At 48.0% G+C, this 19,550-nt stretch overlaps 1 protein-coding gene and 1 long non-coding RNA gene across 5 annotated transcripts in view; one reads left to right on the top strand and one right to left on the bottom strand.

The window, feature by feature from the left end:
* Positions 1-19,550, bottom strand: part of LOC112061375 (zinc finger protein 585A-like) — a 145,962-nt gene that overhangs the window by 56,679 nt on the left and 69,733 nt on the right. The gene's annotated exons all lie outside the window — the stretch shown is intronic.
* Positions 7,520-11,037, top strand: LOC135975045 (uncharacterized). 2 transcript variants are annotated; one of them, XR_010592102.1, is made up of 3 exons: positions 7,520-7,615; positions 8,302-8,415; positions 10,759-11,037. It is a non-coding gene; the product is annotated as an uncharacterized LOC135975045 (long non-coding RNA). The 2 variants fall into 2 exon arrangements; XR_010592101.1 differs by having other exon boundaries at positions 7,521-7,588.

The following is a 19,550-nucleotide window of genomic DNA, read 5'->3' on the forward strand; positions in this document are numbered from 1 at the left end:
GTCAGGGTGCAGGGGGAGTGGATAGGAGGTGGGAGATATGGGGGTCAATCAGTGGGCAGGGAGCGGGGCACTGTTGGATAGGATAGGATCTAAACTTACCATGCACAGAGCAATTGCCCTGTATCCCAGACTCCGACAGCCCCACCCCACTGTTCGATGTATTAGATCGAGCGCTCTTTTCTCTCTTTTTCCCTTCTAAGACATCAGAGGCACCTCGACCAGATATGTGGCTCCTCACTCCCCCTCACACTTCTTGAGACTGGGCAGGGGTTGGACACCAGGTGAAAGTCACGTCTCCCCTCAGCACAGTGTGGACAGGAGCCACATTTCTGCTACTTTCACTTTGTTCAAGTTTACCTTGAGGTTCTCGCCCTGTGAACAAACCAGAGGATTTACCCATCCCGGGGGAAAAGATTATGAACTTGTTACATCCCTGGGGGACTGGCTGCCTGTAGACACTGGGGATATAATATGGGCCTTTCACTGCTAGGTCTCTGCTTACCATAGGCACTGACTTTTATTTTTCCCCAGAGGGTTCCACCCCCGCTCTGCCCTCAGGCCCTGCCCACACTATGTCACTCCCCTGAGGCCCTGCCCTCGCTACGCCTCTTCCCAACCCCACTCCGACTCCTCCCCTAAGGCCTTGCCCTCTGTCTGCCTCTTCCCGCCCCTGCTCCAACTCCTCCCCGAAACCATAGCCAATCTGCAGCTCGCTGTTCTCCGCCCTCCCCAGGCACCTCCCCTAGCCACCAAACAGCTGATTGACAGCCCCGCAGAACAGCTGTGGCTGGTGGGTGCTGAGCTCCCCCTATATTTTTTCCACAGGGGTTTGAGCTCCAGAGCATCCATGGGGTCAGCACCTCTGCTGCTTACAATCATGGGACCGAGCAGTGACCAAGTATAAACAGCGACTTACAATGAGACTTAGCCCACGTCCTGTTGTTAATGGGCAAGTCGGTAAGGCCTAAATTTACAACAGTGGCCTAATTGTGGGTGTCTCGGTTTATCTCCTCGAAATACAGGACTTCAGGGCACGTGTTCCACGTGCATTTGCAGCTGCAGCCGGAGTCAGTGGGTGCTGTGGGTGCCCAGCCCTTGGAGAACCAGCCCCTCAGCACTTAGGTCAGTACCCAAATTTGAACCCTAAATCAAAAAGAACAGGAGTACTTGTGGCACCTTAGAGACTAACAAATTTATGAGAGCATAAGCTTTCGTGGACTACAGCCCACTTCTTCGGATGCATGGGCTGTAGTCCACGAAAGCTTATGCTCTAATAAATTTGTTAGTCTCTAAGGTGCCACAAGTACTCCTGTTCTTTTTGCGGATACAGTCTAACACGGCTGCTACTCTGAAACCTAAATCAAAAGACATTCTTGACATTTGGACCCAGCTCATCATTGTGCTCTGGCTCCTGTGCCGGCTAGCATGGCTGTCTGTGCCTCCTCCCAGCACATTCCACAGGCCCCTGAGTCGCCATCAGATGGACTGTCAGCCTCGGTCCCTATGGGGGTGGGGGAGGCACTGGGTTATAGCCCTGGGAGAGCTGCTGCAGGAGGGAGAAGACTTACCTGCTCACAAACAATTTTAACCATTATAAAGCTTCAACTTTTTGAATCTCAGTGTCTAGTGTCATTAAATAGTTCTGGTCTGACCAAAATATTGTCTGATCCCCCCATAATTTCCCACAACCCTGACAATTTAAATTGGAATGAAATGTTTAAAACCCAGATTGTTGTGCAACTGTGAAAGTTTAAAATCAATAAATATAAAAATAGCTTAAAATAAACATTATCTGTCACAATTATATAATATAAAAAAATTCTGCCCAGTCTGACTATAACTCCTGACACACAGCTCCTGCTCCTCCAGGCTCATCCTCACAGGGGGATGCCTCAGAGACCCTCCACACCAGCACAGGGGCTGACTGGAGGCCGGGAGCCCTTTGGGGTTTTAATTACAGGCTAATTTCACTGAAAGTTACCTGTCTCAGGTGTGATTTTACATTTTTTCACTAAAGCTTCCAGGGGTGAAATTGGCTGTGTTGTTCCTGCTCAGGAAACAACAGGAGTCATTTTCAGGCAAGGAAACACCCCCTTGCTGTTGCAGGCGGGGCATAGCGTGTATTCAGGAAATTGAAACTAACCCTGTTACACTGCCCAGAGGGAGCCATGGCTGCAGAGAACCCCGTGGAAAGTCTCCAGGAGGAAGCTACATGTCCCATCTGTCTGGATTATTTCACAGAACCTGTGAGTCTGGAGTGTGGGCATAATTTCTGCCAAGCCTGCATCAGCCAGTGCTGGGAGGGATCCGATACAGCCGCCTCCTGCCCTCAGTGCAGAGAAACTGTGCAACAGAGAAACCTCAGGCCCAACAGGCAGCTGGCAAATGTCGTAGAAATAGCCAAGCTGCTGAGTTTACAAGCAGCAAAGGGAGCAGGAGGGGACGGGGTGTGTGGGGAACACCAGGAGACTCTGAAACTGTTCTGTGAAGAGGATGAAATCCCCATCTGTGTGGTGTGTGACAAATCCCGGGCTCACCGCGCTCATACGGTGGTTCCCATACAGGAAGCTCTGCCCAGGAGTACAAGGTAGGGAATTGCTGTCAGATTGAATGGGTTAACTTTTGGGTTTTAATGATAGGCTAATTTCACTGAAAGTTACCTGCTGTAGACAATGGATCGTGTGGTGTGTCCTGGGTGGAAGCTGGAGGCATGTAGGTAAGTGTAGCGTTTCCGGTATAGGGTGGTATTTATGTGACCATCGCTTATTAGCACAGTAGTGTCCAGGAAATGGACCGCTTGTGTGGATTGATCTAGGCTGAGGTTGATGGTGGGATGGAAATTATTGAAATCATGGTGGAATTCCTCAAGGGCATCTTTTCCATGGGTCCAGATGATGAAGATGTCATCAATGTAGTGCAAGTAGAGGAGGGGCGTTAGGGGACGAGAGCTAAGGAAGCGTTGTTCTAAGTCAGCCCATTCTGAACTTTAGGGTACAGATGTGGGGGCGTGCATGAAAACTTCTAAGCTTAACTACCAGCTTAGATCTGGTCCGCTGCCACCATTCCCAAAGCTAATTCCCTTCCCTGGGTAGCCTTGAGAGACTCTTCACCAATTCCCTGGTGAATACAGCTCCAAACCCCTTGGATCTTAAAACAAGGAGAAATTAACCATCCCCCCTCCTTTCTCCCAGCAACTCCTGGTGGATCAAGATCCAAACCCTTTGGATCTAAAAACAAGGAAAAATCAATCAGGTTCTTAAAAAGAAGCTGAGCCATTACAAACATTGAATCCATCTCCCCTTGTAAGTATTCTCACACTTCTTATCAATCTGCCTGTACTGGGCTATCTTGATTATCACTTCAAAAGTTTTTTTCTCTTACTTAATTGGCCTCTCAGAGTTGGTAAGACAACTCCCACCTGTTCATGCTCTCTGTATGTGTGTATATATATCTCCTCAATATATGTTCCACTCTATATGCATCCGAAGAAGTGGGCTGTAGCCCATGAAAGCTTATGCTCTAATAAATTTGTTAGTCTCTAAGGTGCCACAAGTACTCCTGTTCTTTTTGTGGATAAGGACTAACAGGGATGCTACTCTGAAACCTGTCATTCTTAATTGGTGTAAACATTCCAATACACCTCGGAGAGGGTCATCCTGTCCTTTGTTCCGATTTAATCAATTGTCTTTAGGGGTGCCAGCCTTTACCTCTGGGTCGTCAGTCTGCCCTTCATTATGGATGCGTGTTGATGATTCTTTGATGTCCTTTAAGTTTCTTCACTCCTTCTTCCTTGACTCTGGCTATAACAATGGCCTTCACACCTTATCTTTTTCTGATGCATACATTCCTCATTCACACAAACAGATTGAGAATACAAACAGCAGTATTTTATATTGAGCAAAAGGGCATTGCAAATTAAACCCTGCTAAGTTTTACAATCAATAACCAAGACAATTTACATTGAGACCCAGGCCATCAATGTTCCTCTAATCTACTTAACATAGACACAATAGAGAATCCTGTCTCTTACTTCCTAATTTGTAATACATATAGGAAACCATAGTAGCTTTATAACTTATTCTAAAACAAAAGGATGACCATAATTAGTCATAAGGATTGTTCTGGTCTGTCATTCCTTTCTGCTATTCAAAAAGGGTGGCTGACAAGATGAAATCAAATCATACATTAATTCTCATAGTACATTGTAAAATCCAGCTCCTACACAGCTGCAACCCAGACTTTGAAAACCCCTGGTCTAGAGTAGCTGAGGAATGTGAATACCAACCTCAGAGCAGTTACAAAGCAGGGCACAAACCCCACACGGGTTGTGAGTTCTGTATTTAGATTTCACTCACCAGGTATCACATGTGATCCCCTCAAGCACTAAAACAGCCTTAACATGGGTGGTGGGTGAAGCTTCCCCTGGGGGCGGCTACTTGCCTGTCCCATCTCTTGCATCCACATTCCACTCCTGCTCCACTCCAGGTAGGGTGACCAGATGACAGAGGTCAAATATCGGGACGCGGGGGGGGTGGAGCAAAACAAAAAACAAGCCGGTGGCTGAGAAAAAAAACAAGCAGGCGGCGGAGCAAAACAAAAAAAAACAAAAAAAACTGCCGGAGCTCAGGAAAAACTGAGAAAGCACCGGCAGCTCCATGCCCTGCCCCCCACCCAGCTTCCCTCTGCTCCGTCTCCACCTCCCCCCTCGGGGAGGGAGGGTGGTCGGGTCGAGGGGGGCGGGGGCAGGGGGGGGCTCTCTGCCGGCATGGCTCGCTGCCAGCGCCTACAAGCCCCGCCCCTGCAGCATACCGTGAACACCTGTTCGCCGCCTCTGTGCGTGCCTGGGGAGTGGGGGTGCAGCACTCTGCAGGCTCCTGCCGGCCGGCGGGTGAGCACCGGGAGTTCAGCTGTGCTGCCCCAGGCCCACGAAGAAGAGGTCAGTGGCACTGGCAGCACCGGCTTGCGTCCTCCACCAGACGGTCCCCCGATATTGGGACAAGGTGTGTCCCGACCGATGTAAGGTCGGGACGCGGGATAAGTCCCCTAAAATTGGGACTGTTCCAATAAAATCGGGACGTCTGGTCACCCTAACTCCAGGCACCACCCCCTCCCTGCTCAGCTGCTATGACTCACCACATCCCTCCTCTCCTGCCCCCGTGAGGGTGAGGGTGGGGGTTGAGAAGGGATGTGGAAATGCGGGGAGGGGTCTCAAAGGGAAATAGGGGTGAGGAGGGATGCAGCAACTGGCAGGCAGGTCACCCAGGGATGGGGGTGTGAGGAGGGATGTGATGAGCAGGCGGGGGGGGTCTCATGGGGAGAGGGTGGGCGAAGGGAGGGGCAGGACACAGCAGGTGGGGGGTTAAAGTCACCAGCTGCTCTATCCTAGCCCCAAAGAATGGTGGAAGACGTAGAATGGGAGGTTGTTTCTCCCCAGCCCAGGAAGACTCCTTCCCAACACAAGGCAAAGGGAGCAGGAGGTGGCAGCATTGGAGGGAGAGCCTCTCCATAACACAGAAACCAGGAGACACATCTAGGAAAGAGCCCCCCACAGCCAAAGGGAAAGGGATGTGACGTGTCTCTGAATTTAATATTTCAGATATGTAGAAATATTCACCAGAACTCACATGGTCAGAGTTAAGGGTGTTTGAATGCTAGGCAGTGAGAAGGTGTCTGTTTACTGGTGTGTGTGTCCCAGAAATTGTTAGGTGCCACCGGACTGCTCTAAGGGAAAGCCTCGTATCTGACCCTCAGGATCCCCAGATAATTCAGGCTTCTGGGACCAGAAGAGGAATAGCTCCCTATCCTGAGGCCTGGAACCTGCTACCTTATCCCTTGGTGCAGAACTGACTCTCCAGACTCCAACGTGCTTGAACACACCATCTCCCAGAACTCCTTGCTAAGATGAGAGCCTTCTGGTTTTCAGCTGAACTCTCTTTGGAGGCACACAGTAGTTTTGAAGGATTTAACAGAGAGAGAGAGAGATGCTTTGCACAAGTCCAACACATTATTGCTTTTTCACTTCACCATATTAAGCACAAGAGAGTTCAGATCGCGTAGCACAAAACAACCAATGTAACTGCAGTGCTCCTCACTATCTCACCCTTCCCTGGGGAGTCCTGGGGGCCATGTGGGATCAGGAAAAGCAGGCAGGGCTCCAGGCCTCATGAAGCTGCTACATGCTGGGTTACTTTGTTCTCTCCTTTTGAGTTGGAGACAAAGAGCGAGATCCATGAAGGGACCTAGATATTGTACTCCTGGGGGAATTTTGCATCAAAAAAATTCTGCACACAATATTTTAAAATTCTGCAAAATGCTGCATATTTTATATGTCAAAATAACTTTTAATAATTAATGGAGATGTCTCATCTCTGAGAACTGGAAGGGACCTTGAAAGGTCATTGAGTCCAGCCCCCTGCCTTCACTAGCAGGACCAAGTACTGATTTTGCCCCAGATCCCCAAGTGGCCCCCTCAAGGATTGAACTCACAACCCTAGATTTAGTAGGCCAATGCTCAGACCACTGAGCTATCCCTCCCCCAAAATACCTGTCAGCAACTATGTCTGTCAGAGACAAAAAAAAAAAAAAAAAAAAAAAGAGAGAGAGAAAAGATTCTGGTAATTTTTTTCCACAAAAAAATCATGAAAGATTCATCTGTTCTGGTGCCACGGTGGACTCTGGTGGGCGAAAGGGGAAACTGCAGCACTTCTCGGGCAGAATGCATTTTCTGCAGAAGAAAAGAATTCTGCAGCCGGATATAGAATCATAGAACTGGAAGGGACCTCGAGATGTCATCTTGTCCAATCCCCTGCACTCATGGCAGAACCAAGCACCATCTAGACCATCCCTGACAGGCGTTTGTCTAACCTGCTCTTAAAGATATCCAGTGATGGAGATTCCACAACCTCCCTAGGCAATTTATTCCAGTGCTTAACTACCCTGACAGTTAGGAATTTTTTCCTAATGTCCAACCTAAATCTCCCTTGCTGCAGTTTAAGCCCATTGCTTCTTGTCCTATCATCAGAGGTTAAGGAGAATAATGTTTCTCCCTCCTCCTTGTAACAACCTTTCAGGTACTTGAAGGCTGTTATCATGTCCCCTCTCAGTCTTATCTTCTCCAGACTACACAAACCGAGTTCTTTCAAACTTTCCTCATAGGTCATGTTTTCTAGACCTTTCATCATTTTTGTTGCTCTTCTCTTGACTTTCTACAATTTGTCCACATCCTTCCTGAAATGTGGCACCCAGAACTGGACACAATACTCCAGTTGAGGCCTCATCAGTGCAGAGTAGAGCGGGAGAATTACTTCTCGTGGCTTGCTTACAACCCTCCTGCTAATACATCCCAGAATGATGTTTGCTTTTTGTGCAACAGCGTTACACTGTTGACTCATATTTAGCTTGTGGTCCATTATGACCCCTAGATCCCTTTCTGCAGCAGGCTCAGGACTAGGGCGGGGGCAGGGCAGCCTGCCCTGGCTATAGTGGAGGGGGACACTAGGACCCTGTGGCAGCAGGTGATGCCGGAAACCAGCAGAGCGGAGTGAAGTTAGCCTGAGCTGCAGGCTCTGGGGCGGTGAGGGGGCAGCAAGTGAGCCCCGGGGGACACTTGGGGGAGGTGCGTGGAGGTGGCAGGCGGGGCCGGGGGAGAGATTCGGCCCCAAACATTGGGGAGCAGCGAGCAGGGATCTTAGCTGCCACATAAAATAACTCAGGGGGGGGGGGCGCGGGGAGCTTTGCGGGCCACAGGGAAGAGCTCCACAGGCCACATACGGCCTGCAGGCTGTGTGTTTGAGACCCCTTGACTAGATGATCATAATGGTCCCTTCTGACCTTAAAGTCTATGATTCTATGATTCAGTGTCAAAACCTAATGGACATGCTAAATCATTCCCATCCATCCCCAGCTTTCAGTGGGGCAGATCTCATGCATTTTCTGTCTGTATTATTGCTCATTCACACACAGCATCAATGTTCACCTCCCTCCTTGGGACTAGCGCTAGCCATGGAGAGAGCTCTGGGCTCCCCAGGTTTAGAAATAGGCAGGGATTTAATTGTAGAGCTGTATGTTTGTCAGCAAGGCCTCCAGAGTGCACAGATCCTGCAAACTTCTAGTGAGGGTGTAATAATTCCCCTCACCTCCCCAGACGTCTGCCTCTCCCAAGGGGGCTCAGCAACCCTGTTCCTGTCCTCTTACTTTCCACGTTCCCCCAGCACAGCACCGGGACATGGAATGCCCTTTGTGACAAACACTCTCTCAATCCTCCATGCACCCTGATCTGGTCTGATTTCACCCCCTGCGCAGGATTTCCCATTCCCAAATCTGACCTGATCACCTGGCTGGAACGAAGGGAAGAGCTGTGGGTCCCAGATCTCCAGGCCTGCGAGGAAAGAGAGATCCTGAGAGGCACCCGCACAGGTGAGGATTGACACAGAAACCATTTGGTGAATGAAGGAAAAAGTTGAGAATCCCAAAAATGTGGTGTGAGTAACACACTCAGTTCTTCCTCATCTCAGCCAGGGCAGGGCTATAGTCAGCAGATATCGCTCACACCATTCCACACACCCTGTTAGCTGCAGGAGTTTCCTCCTATCTTTCCTTCCCTGTGAGTGTTTGGGTGGGATGTAGAGGCAACATTCAAATGCTGATTCTTTGGAACTTTAATGTGTTGGGTTTCCCCTGGGTGTTATTCCTCTTTCTCCCCAGCACAATGACTCCTGTCTGGATTGTCTCTCTCTCCCAGCAGGTGATGAACGAGTTAGTGAGAACGAGGAGGGGAATCATCATGAGGATGTTCTGGGGAAGTGGATGAATCTATTATATCTGGGGGAGGAGACAAGGATCCCACAGCCCAGTAGACAAATCCCAATGAAGAGAAACCCTAACAGTGCTTTGAATGTGGGAAAGGATTCATTCTGAGATCACACCTTGTAACACATCAGACAATCCTTACTGGAGAGAAACCCCTTCAATGCTTGAACCGTGGGAAAAGCTTCAATAACCGCTCAGATCTTAATAACCATGGGAGAAGCCACAGCCTGTCAATGCCTCGAGTGCAGGAAATCTTTCCACTGGAAGTCAGCACTAATAAAACATCAGAGAATCCACACAGGAGAGAGACCTTATAAATGCTTAGACCAGGGGTAGGCAACCTATGGTATGTGCGACGAAGGCGGCACGCGAGCTGATTTTCAGTGGCACTCACATTGTCTGGGTCCTGGCCACCAGCCTGTGGGGCCCTGCATTTTAATTTAATTTTAAACGAAGCTTCTTAAACTTTTTTAAAACCTTATTTACTTTACACACAACAATAATTTAGTTATATATTATTATTATCAGAAAATCCACACAGGAGAGAGACCCCATAAGTGCTTGGACTGTGGGAAAAGTTTCATACAGAGATCACACCTCATTAAACATAGGAGAATCCACACAGCATCTAAACTTCTGTGACCCATGGCCCGAAAGGGTGAAGCAACTTGCAGGCTACTTGACCCAGATTCAACCTTTAGAGACATGCTTTATAAGTGTTTAAATAGTATTTAAGGCCATTCCATGTTATATAGGCTTGGGCTTTGACATGTAAACTTGTATTCTTAAAGAATTGGAAGAAGATGGTAACTATAGTAGTGTATGTTTACCTACATCTTGTTAGAGGTTAACAATGTAACCAAACAGTTCCTGTCTAGGGCTGTATTCAGTTAATTTGGAGATCAAAAGGAAATATTAACATTTAGATAAAACTTGGGTGTAACACTGTCATTGTCTGCATGTCTCTTTAAAGTTTGTGGTAAATAGTCTATGAACTGCTTAATGGATAATTACCTTATGCTAATCCATGTAGTTAATTGCCGGTGATGTTTAGGAAATACAAGGTTACTTCAAAAGCCTATTGTTCACCATAGGACTTTGTGCTGTCAAGAGGCTGCAAAAATCTGTATAAAAACTCTTGGGACCTGATTCTTTTCTCTCAGATCTTCTTAAGCTTTATTCAGGGGGAGTTTGAGTCATAAGACAGATCTCCAGTCTGGACTGCCCTGACATTGAACATTTGGACATTGGACTATAACTTGATGAAATGATTCTGAAAAGGACTCTTCGATTCTAAAGCACCATCTCTATGGTGAAACTGCCCTAAGAACTCTATTTGTGTCTGTATGTATAATGGTCTTTTAACTGATACTCTCTTTTTTCTTTTTAATAAATCTTAGTTTAGTTAATAAGAATTGGCTGTAAGCATGTATTTGAGTAAGAACTGAAGTGTTCATTAACTTCTTGGGTAATGTGTCTTATCCTTTGGTATTGTGAAGGGTTAAATTCCATGTGCATTTTATATAACAACCGGGTATATGGATTGTGCCAGCTCTTTTCCAGACCCAAAGTCCAGAATTTGGTCAAGGGACCAGAGGCCTAGCAAATAGTGATCAGCTAAGAGAAAGCTGGAGTAAACAGATCACCTTGCTTTGCCAAAATAAGCCTAGTCAGCAAATTGCCAGGTGTTGGGGCTGAGAACTAAATAATTTTGTCTTATTCAGAGTTGCAGATTGAACAAAGAAGCCCTGTTTTGGTTGTTAGTTTCTTCTGTAGGGAGATGTTCTTCCCACAGATCCAACCTTGAGTTTATGAAAGGTTGGCACATGTCAGTATAAGATAAGGCATCCTCCCACCTCCCTTTCCCAGGGACCAATGTCTGCCTTAAAACACAAAGGAGACAATCTTTATTGCCATTTACTTTCACTGTTTCTTTGTTTTAACCCCTAGGAATGTACCTGTTGGGCAATCAGAGGAGCTACACCATTCCTATGGACCCCAAGTGGGCAGAGACATTATGTAACCTGTTAACCATTGGCTAATGTGCTATCTTGTCTTGTGGCTAGACCTATCCCAGGGTGTGGAACTGCCTACCCCATCGCTTTCCCCCACCCATGGAAAATCCATATATTTTATTGTAATCAATTAATTGACAGTGTCTCCGAGCCTAATAAGCAAGGTGACATTCTGCCAGCGCTGTGTGTAATAAACTCCTATGCTTGACCTCTACACGGTGTGGATTTATGTTCCTTCAGCACACTTTTTAACTTGATATATATTTTGAAGCATATGAATTTTGCCCTTGTAATTCAGAGATTTCCTGAATCTCTGGAAGGAGTGAAAGCAAATTTTGAAACAGATCAGGTACTAAGGCAGTCCAATTAAAAGGTATCTGAAACTTAAGGGCTATATGCACATTTTTGTCTGCAGGCCAATAAATAATATTACTGCCAGCAGCAGTGGTGAGATTAAATGTATATCTTGCAGAACGGTTGCCTGAACATGCACACGGCTATCATTAGCTTGGAAAAGCAGGTGTCCTGTCAGTGAAATTCCTTGTCCCATACCCTCCCAGCAAACGTTGTCATGAATAGTGACAACTTCCCCTGGCTTCAGTTTCCGTACACACTGAAGCTGTGGGGGTTCCAATTGCCAGAGTGTCCATTGACGCCTATTTCCATCCAAATGTCGGGTATTACTTCAGGACCACTGACTAAAAATCAATTAGGCATACCAGGTAGTTTAATTTTCCATATGTTTTGGTAAATTATCCAATTCCACATGCATCCTCCCCACAGACCTGGCAGGATTTGGTTTGTGGGAGCCCACACCCCTCCAATTGGTCCGTACACTTGGAAGGAACACCATGAACGTCTGCACTTCCACCCAGAAAATTTCCAAGTATGTCTCCAGGGCCATAGAACAGAGGATACTCCTCAAGTATCTGTAAGGGCAGTAGGCCAGGCCTGATGCACGAGATCACTCCAAATGGCCATTAGCTGGTCATTCAGAAAATCCTGAATTTCTGAACATGCCCGATCCCACTGCAATGCCTTCCCAGCCTCAGTGATATTTAGCACCAGTGTGGTCAGCAATTTCTTGGGTTATTGAACTAAGGGCAGAAATAACGCAATATTCACCAACCCCAGCCTGTACCTGGGTTAGCTGTGCTCCAATAATAAGACCTGTGGCCTTTATAAATATTCCAAATTGCAGCTGTGCTGTTGGCACCATTCCATAAGTGTCCGGCCACATTCCTATTTTTTCTAGGGGAAAGCCAGGCCCTTTTCTGTGCTAATCTAATGGCAGCCCAATTTGAGCAATTTGGATATGTAGAGGTAATGTGAAAACTGGATAAGGGCAGTGTGAATTTTATAGTCCCTAGTGTAGTATTAATCACAGTTAATCGATACCCTAATAAATCTCTTTTTTGGTGCAGTACCATACTTCATCTGTTGGCTAAACACCCTTATATACTTCCACACCAATAGCATAAAAAGGGGTATACGTTTGATTATTCATTAATTGGGTAACCAAATAACAAGGGCCTTTTTCATTTACATACTGCAAATTCCAGGAACGGCCATCATATTTACCTCTTCATAGAACCCCTTGATTTTAATTTTTGATTTCTGGGGCTTATTTATAGTGATATTATATATTTCTATTTCCACTGACCCATTTGTTTTCCACTTAATTGTTTGTTCATACAAACTATTCTGAACCCCAAAAAATAATCTTTCTGAACAAAATTTCAATAAATCACTAAGATGTGAAGGCCTTGGCCAATGGGTTTCATCAGAATAGACAGTATTGTCTGTATCTGGATAAATTACTGGGGTGGTGGCAAGGGTAGAGGGGCTGGTGGGGGTAATGCTTGTTGCAGCAAGGTGTTTTTGGTATTTATCATCTAGAAGCCAATTAGGGAGGGCAGTGCATACTGATAGTACTTGTCCGTAAGCCCCTCTCCTGGAAAAAATCCAAACCACCATTCAATCCCACATTTCCAAGCGTGGTCTTCACAATTCCCTCCCTGACAATTAACAATACTTCGTCTTTTCCACCAGGGCCAATTCTTAATTCTTTTGTAGTCAGGAATCCCTGGACTTTGGTGGTTTCAGCGGAGCGGGGGATCCTTCTTCTTTCTTGGAACAGCCGTGGTTTAGCATTATGCAGGGGAGAGGTTACTAGCACATCACCCTGTAATGGTTTGGTTCTTCTAGCAAAGTCCAAATGCATGGTAGGTCTGTCAGTGGACAAGGGAGAGGTTACTAGTACTTCACCTTGTCCTTTTTTCCTGCTGTCCAGAAGAAACAGCAGCACCAGGAGGAGAGAGAGACCGATCATCAGTCTGAGAATCATCCTGATGTGGAGGGGTCCCCCTGCAGCAAGAAGCATGGGTCCAGGCAGTCCAGGCACCCCACAGCTGTGTTGGTAGTTAACAGAACTTGGTAAGGGTCTCTCCAGGGCGGGGCCAGGGCAGCCTTTCGCTGATGGACCTTTATATAAACCCAGTCTTCTGGTCCCAGCGAGTGGCAGGGTTGCTTAGGATTCTTGGGTAGTAGGTCTTATACACAGGTAAAAGAAGCAACACAATTCATTAGTGCCTGGGGATAAGTAAGCATTGTGTCATCCATTAAATGAATGTCCAGCTGAGCCAGGGCCAGTGGGGGTGCAGCCGGTAGTTGCATCAGGTGTCCTATTAGAATCTTATGAGGGCCGAGTCCCGTCTTTCGATTGGAAGTGGCCCTCATAGTCATTAATGCTAATGGGAGGGTATTTGGTCACATTACATTTGTTTTAGCACAGATTTTGGCCAATTTATTTTTCAAAATCCCATTTTGATGTTTCACTGTCCCGGCAGTGGAGATTGTGTTGGATCTGTAAAGCTGCACGTAACTTGTTATAATTTGTCCAGTAAAATTAGGTCCACAATCACTGTTGCTACTCACAGGTATGTCAAATTGTGGTACAAATTCCTTAAACAAAGTTTTACAACAGTTTTGGCATTTGCCTTTTTACGGAAAAAGGCCTAAACACAGTTGGAAAATACATGAACTAAAACTAACATATTCATAATTACAACATTTAAACATTTGAATAAAATCAATCTGGATATTCACAAAGAGATTTGCAACTTGGGACAGCGGCTGGCTCAGGAAAGAGACAAGCTGGAAGAAGAAATGAAGTTGGAGCACTGATGCTATCATTCCTCCTTTTGCTCACATAGGACATTCTGGGGGACCAGTGCATGTAAGAAAACCCCTGTACTTCCAAAGTAAACCATAATTAGGTACCGCTCCAAAGACATCGCAAGAATCTGTATAAACAGTAACTGCTTGATCCTGAGCTGAAATGCAGGCTTGATCAAAGCTGTAAGCTCAGTAACCTGGGTTAAAACACAAAAGGAAAAGGCACATACAGCACAACCAGCAACCAATTTTACACTTAGGATTTCTCATGCCCAAGCCCTCCACAAATAAATGAGATCAGGATTCTGCAAAGGCATATAATGGGGAAGTTACACGTACTGATCATAGAAATAATGGCTTTAAGGAGGTGATTACTGGTTAAATTTCTTCCTCAGCCTGTTTTGATAGAGAGTACTGCTGCACCTTGGGAAGGGGTCTTGCTGGGTTCAGGTGAACTTTATCTGGTTGGCAGGGGCGGCAGGTTATATGGGCTCGTGGTGCCCGAGCACCAGGAATATTCAAGGTTGGGGGCTGTGCTCCACCAATATCTGGAGCTGGGTTTCTCCCCTGGCCCTGCCTGGAGCGGGCCCCGGACCCCGCAGGCCACCCCCCGAGTGCTTCCCCCTGCCCCGGAGCTTCCCTGCCTGAAAGAAAAGAGCCCGGTGACGGTGCCTCTCCCTTGCTTGCTTCTGCTTTGCCGCTAGCTGCCGCTGCTTCTGCCTAAGGGCTATAGCACAAGAGCAGCAGGAGGGGGAGGAGGCACATATATGTTTGGCAGCCCCCCCATCCCCCGGCAACCACCTGGAGGAGACGCCAAGGGGACTTCCTGCCAGGAGAGGGACATCTGGAGTGGATCTCACTCAACTGAGAAGCTGCTGGGGCTTCGGTGAGTGTTTGATCCTGTGATCCACACCCCCCCCCGCAGCCCCCACTCCTGCCCAATGCTGGGCAAGGGGCAGCCCCATCCCCCTACCCCTAGTGAGGGGCAGCAGGCTGCAGCACGGGAGGAAGGAAGCCACATGTGATGGCAGTCCCCAACCTTCCCCTCAGCACCCACCCACCCACCACAGGGGAGATGGGTTTCCTAGACCTGAACAGTTGGGGCTTGGGTGAATTTTGTGACCCCTCCCAGCCACCCCCCTGCAGTCCCCACTCCTGCCCCACGCTGGGAAAGGGGCAGCCCCATCCCCAGTGAGGCAATGGTGAGGGGCAGGAGCAGGGGAGGCCACACATGCAGGGCCGGCGCTTCCACTAGGCGGTTGCCTAGGGCGGCAGGATTTGGGGAGCAGCATTTTGCCATCCTCAGTGGAAATGAGGCGGCGGGGGACTTTGGCGGAAATTCGGCGGTGGGGGGTCCTTCCGCTTCGAGTCTTTGGCGGAAATTCGGCAGCGGGGGGGTCCTTCCTCTCCGGGACCCGCTGCTGACATGCCCTGAAGACGCAGAGCTGAAGGACCCCTGCCGCTGAATGCTCAGAGGAGGAGCGCTGCCGCCTAGGGCAGCAAAAACCCTGGCAGTCCTCCTGCACACGTGATGGCAACCCCCCACCGCCGCTACCCACCATAGGTGAGGTAAGTGGGCTTTCTGGACCTGAGAGAGGCCCTAGAAGCATGTGCAGTGACCGTGGTGCAGAGTGAGTGTGCTGCGGGGGGAGGAAGAGGAGGAGTCCCTCCCCCAGAGCTTGCTGCTGCCAGTGTGTGTATGTGGGGGGGAAGTCCTCTCTGGACCTAGCCCTGGGGCAGCCTGTCTGCACCCCAAGTTTCTTATCCCCAGCCCTGCCCCACCCCAGAGCCTGCACCCCCAGGACCCCAATCCTGAGCATCCGCCTGCACTGTGAACCCCTCATCCCGAGCCCCACCCCAGAGCCCTCACCTGAGGGGAAAAACACACAACTTAAAGTTGGTGGTCAGTTTGGAGTATCATTGTGTTTAGCACAATACTTGATTATTTTACACCCTTTGAAGTATATAACTAGTTGTATACAGGTGTTACAAAGTGGGAATGTTCTTAATGTTTTCTCTGAATACTGTGTGGGTGCCTCAGTTTCCCCTATGCAGTTCTTAAGGATCTAGATGGTGGGATTAGGGGGTGTGATTGTTGTAGAGCCCTAGAGGGCCAGTGTGATGCCGTCTGCACAGAGAATGGCTGAAACCCTGCCTCCGGGCAACTGATGGCCTGGGCCGCTCTCCTGCAAGGTGCCCACTGAAGGTGTTGGAGAACAAAGATATCAGGTGGCCTCCTAATGCCTGGAAAAGAGACAAAGGCCAGAGGAGGGAGTGTCAGTGCCTGTGTGGACTTCCGGGAAGCGCATGGTGTGATGCTGGGATGCTTTAGAACTACTCCTTCAAAGCCAGTCAGGACTCTGGGGGAGCCTCCTCTCTCCAGAGCAAGAAGCTTCGACCTTCCTGGGTCTAACCTCAGAGCATTCAGTATGCTTTTCCACACCGTGCGCTTTCCGCAGCGACTCCGCCCAGGCGGGTCCTGGGACAGCCAGAGGGCCCTGCACCCCAACTCTGCAGTCAGACGTGACTCTCAGCCAGCCAGTAAAACAGAAGGTTTATTAGACAACAGGAACACGATCTAAAACAGATCTTGTAGGTACAGAAAACAGGATCCCTCAGTCAGGTCCATCTTAGGGGGGTGGAGAGCCCAGACCCAAGTTCTGGGCCTCTTCCCATTTCCCGAGCCAGCTCCAAACTGACACTCCCTCCTCTGGCCTTTGTGTCTCTTCTGGACAAGGAGGCCACCTGATCTTTGTCCCCAACACCTTCAGTTGGCACCTTGCAGGGGAAACTGAGGCACCCACACAGTATTCAGAGAAAACATTAAGAACATTCCCACTTCGTCACAACAGGTGCAATAAAATATAATACTGTATATTGAAGCAGGCACGTGCTGCTTCTGACTTTCCACTTATAATTGACCCTTGTAATCTTGTGGCACCGATGTGTTGTAGCTTCATTTTATACCGGCTTACAGGGCGGGAGCGGGGGGCACCACCATTTTAGGCACCACCAAAAATTATACAAACCTGCCGCCTATGCTGGTTGGGTGGACCCAATGTACCCAACCTGGTTGGCATGATCAGCCCACAAGGAGGGAGGGACCTTAGCCAGCTGTTCCTGTTGCAACGAGAAAGGGCTGGGGTCAGTCTGCTCCTTGGAGCATCCATGTACATTTTAATTTACATAGCAAGTCTCTTTCCAAAAGGTTAACCAGCAAACAAGGACCGAGGAGGAAAGCATGATGCTTAGACAAAGGACCGATAGAAACAGACAGTGGTGAAGAAATGGGGTGGGGAATAGGAGTATTGCCCACCCCTACTGCAGTTTAAATCTAAGCATATGGAATCTTTAGATGGAGCTGAGGGGGTACCCCGAAGAGGCCTTAAAGGGTAGAGAGAGATCTGCTGGCCAGCAGGAATTTGGGAAGGAGCCAATTTCTCCTTTGCCTCTTTCAATTGTGTTTTAATTTTCTTCTGGGAGTCTTTGAGGCTCCTCACTTGAGATTCAGGAGCCGTTTTCCTGTTTCTTCATACCAATTGAAATATGCAGCAAACTGACATTGGCCAGAAGCGCACCTCTGAGGTGCACAATCTTGTCAAGGTTGAAACTTTTCCTCTAAGAGAAACTGTATTTTAAAATCATTCCTATCCCTGGTATACCAATTCCATTTCCCCAGAAACTTGCAAGTAACAGGACTAGCATGTGCCTTTTGGAGAGACGACGCTCTCTTTGGACCCGCCGGCCCCCATTTTCCCAGCTTTCCCGGTGAGACAGGGATCACCTTGGACCCTCCAGCCCCCAGTATCCTAGGCTTTTCCTGGCAAGATGGGGATCACCTCGGACTCTCCGACCCCTAGGACCTGAATCACTTTCACACGGGTCACTCAGACAGGGAAGGCTTATTTAGGGCATCCACACCTCTCCTACAGCCCCCTTTCAGCAAAGAGCGTTGGCTAGTCTCAGAGAGAACGGCGCCGCCTACTCTGTTGCTTCAGGTGAGGTGATCAGATCGCTCAGTGGCTTATCAGACCACCTTCAGGCAGGCACCAGAGACAAGGGAGGAAAGAGGGTGCAAAAAACGGACCATCCGAAGATGGGAATGAGACCTTCCGAAGACTGAGGATAGGGTCACACACCCCTGGACCCAGGCAGACCCCTCGCCGGTCAAGCCTTGCAGAGCGAGACTGCTTCAGTCAGGGCCCTCTCTTTCAGCCCTACTAGTTATGTTCACTGGGCTTGCATTAGAGACATCTCTGGTCATGAGCTTGTGGGCTTTGCAGAGAGCTCTGGGCGTCTTCCTGTGACCCTCACTCACACACAGTAGCACACTCAAACAAAGTCCTAACCAGCCACCCACGTGGATCTTCCCGGGGAAACCAGAAGGGTGTCAGGCGTGTCTGGCAGCAAAAGGTCCGGATCCAGCATGCAACTCACCCAAACCCATAGTTTACAGGCAATCCTCCACCAAAACCCAAACAGAGATTTAAAAGGTCTCTTACCTTTCAGATGGGCGCGCTGGGTTCAGTGGGGAACAGTCCACAGTCCTCTGGTCCAGTGGTATGCTGTGGATCCAAGTCACGGCACCAAGAATTGTTGTGGAAAAATTAACCACACTTTGTGTTTGGATCAGAACAGCCTGACACCCACTTTATTATAAGCATGCAGGGGATGACAGCCAAGCTGCCAACTCCCCCTCTCCCGAAAGGGAATACAGAAGCGTATATAGCTCAAAACCACAATCAATTACACACACACTGCCTTATTAGTATTTTCCTTATTAGGAATACAGCAAAAACAAGCTTTTCCTGTTATTCACAGTTTGTACTCTTGCAGTTACTAAGTTCCCTATGTGACGTTGTGCAGTCTATATGGTTTTATAAAAACTTGATAATAAGTCAATATAATGTAACTGAGATAGTTTTAGAGAAAATACGGTAATAAGTGAATGTAAGTAACTGGGATATGCCTCACGCAAAAGGTCTCTTGTAAGGTATCATTACAAAGCTTATAATCTACTGAGTGTGATCATCTGATTTGTATAAATGTACCACTCTTGTATCTAAAACTAGAAATATAAAATGTAACTCTGAGGGCCTATTGTAATTGTGTAAAGTGTGGACCATTAATGATGGTTTGGAATCTTGATGACTCCCATTGTCTGCAGATGGCTGTATTTACCTGTGAGTCTTCCTGTATATGTGTGTGCTGGCAAGTGAGTAATGAAGTCTTGCAGTGACATGTGATCATGTCACCTGAACTGGAATCCATCTTTAACCTGGTGCTTTTCCAGTGAGGGGGGGTGGAAACCCAGAGAGACAAAGAGTTCCCGCCTTATGCAAAAGATATATAAAGGGGGGGAAGAGAACAGAGAAGGGGAGAAGCCATCATGAAGAATCCCCTAGCTACCACCTGAGCTGCAACAAGAGCTGTACCAGGGGAAAGAATTGTGCCCAGGCCTGGAAGGTGTCCAGTCTGAGAAAAACTTACTGAAACATCTCTGAGGGTGATATCATCTGTATTTAGTTTGATTAGGCATAGATCTGCGCA

The sequence above is a fragment of the Chrysemys picta genome, chromosome 12, assembly GCF_011386835.1.
Source record: "Chrysemys picta bellii isolate R12L10 chromosome 12, ASM1138683v2, whole genome shotgun sequence".
In the NCBI taxonomy this organism is placed as follows: domain Eukaryota; kingdom Metazoa; phylum Chordata; order Testudines; family Emydidae; genus Chrysemys; species Chrysemys picta.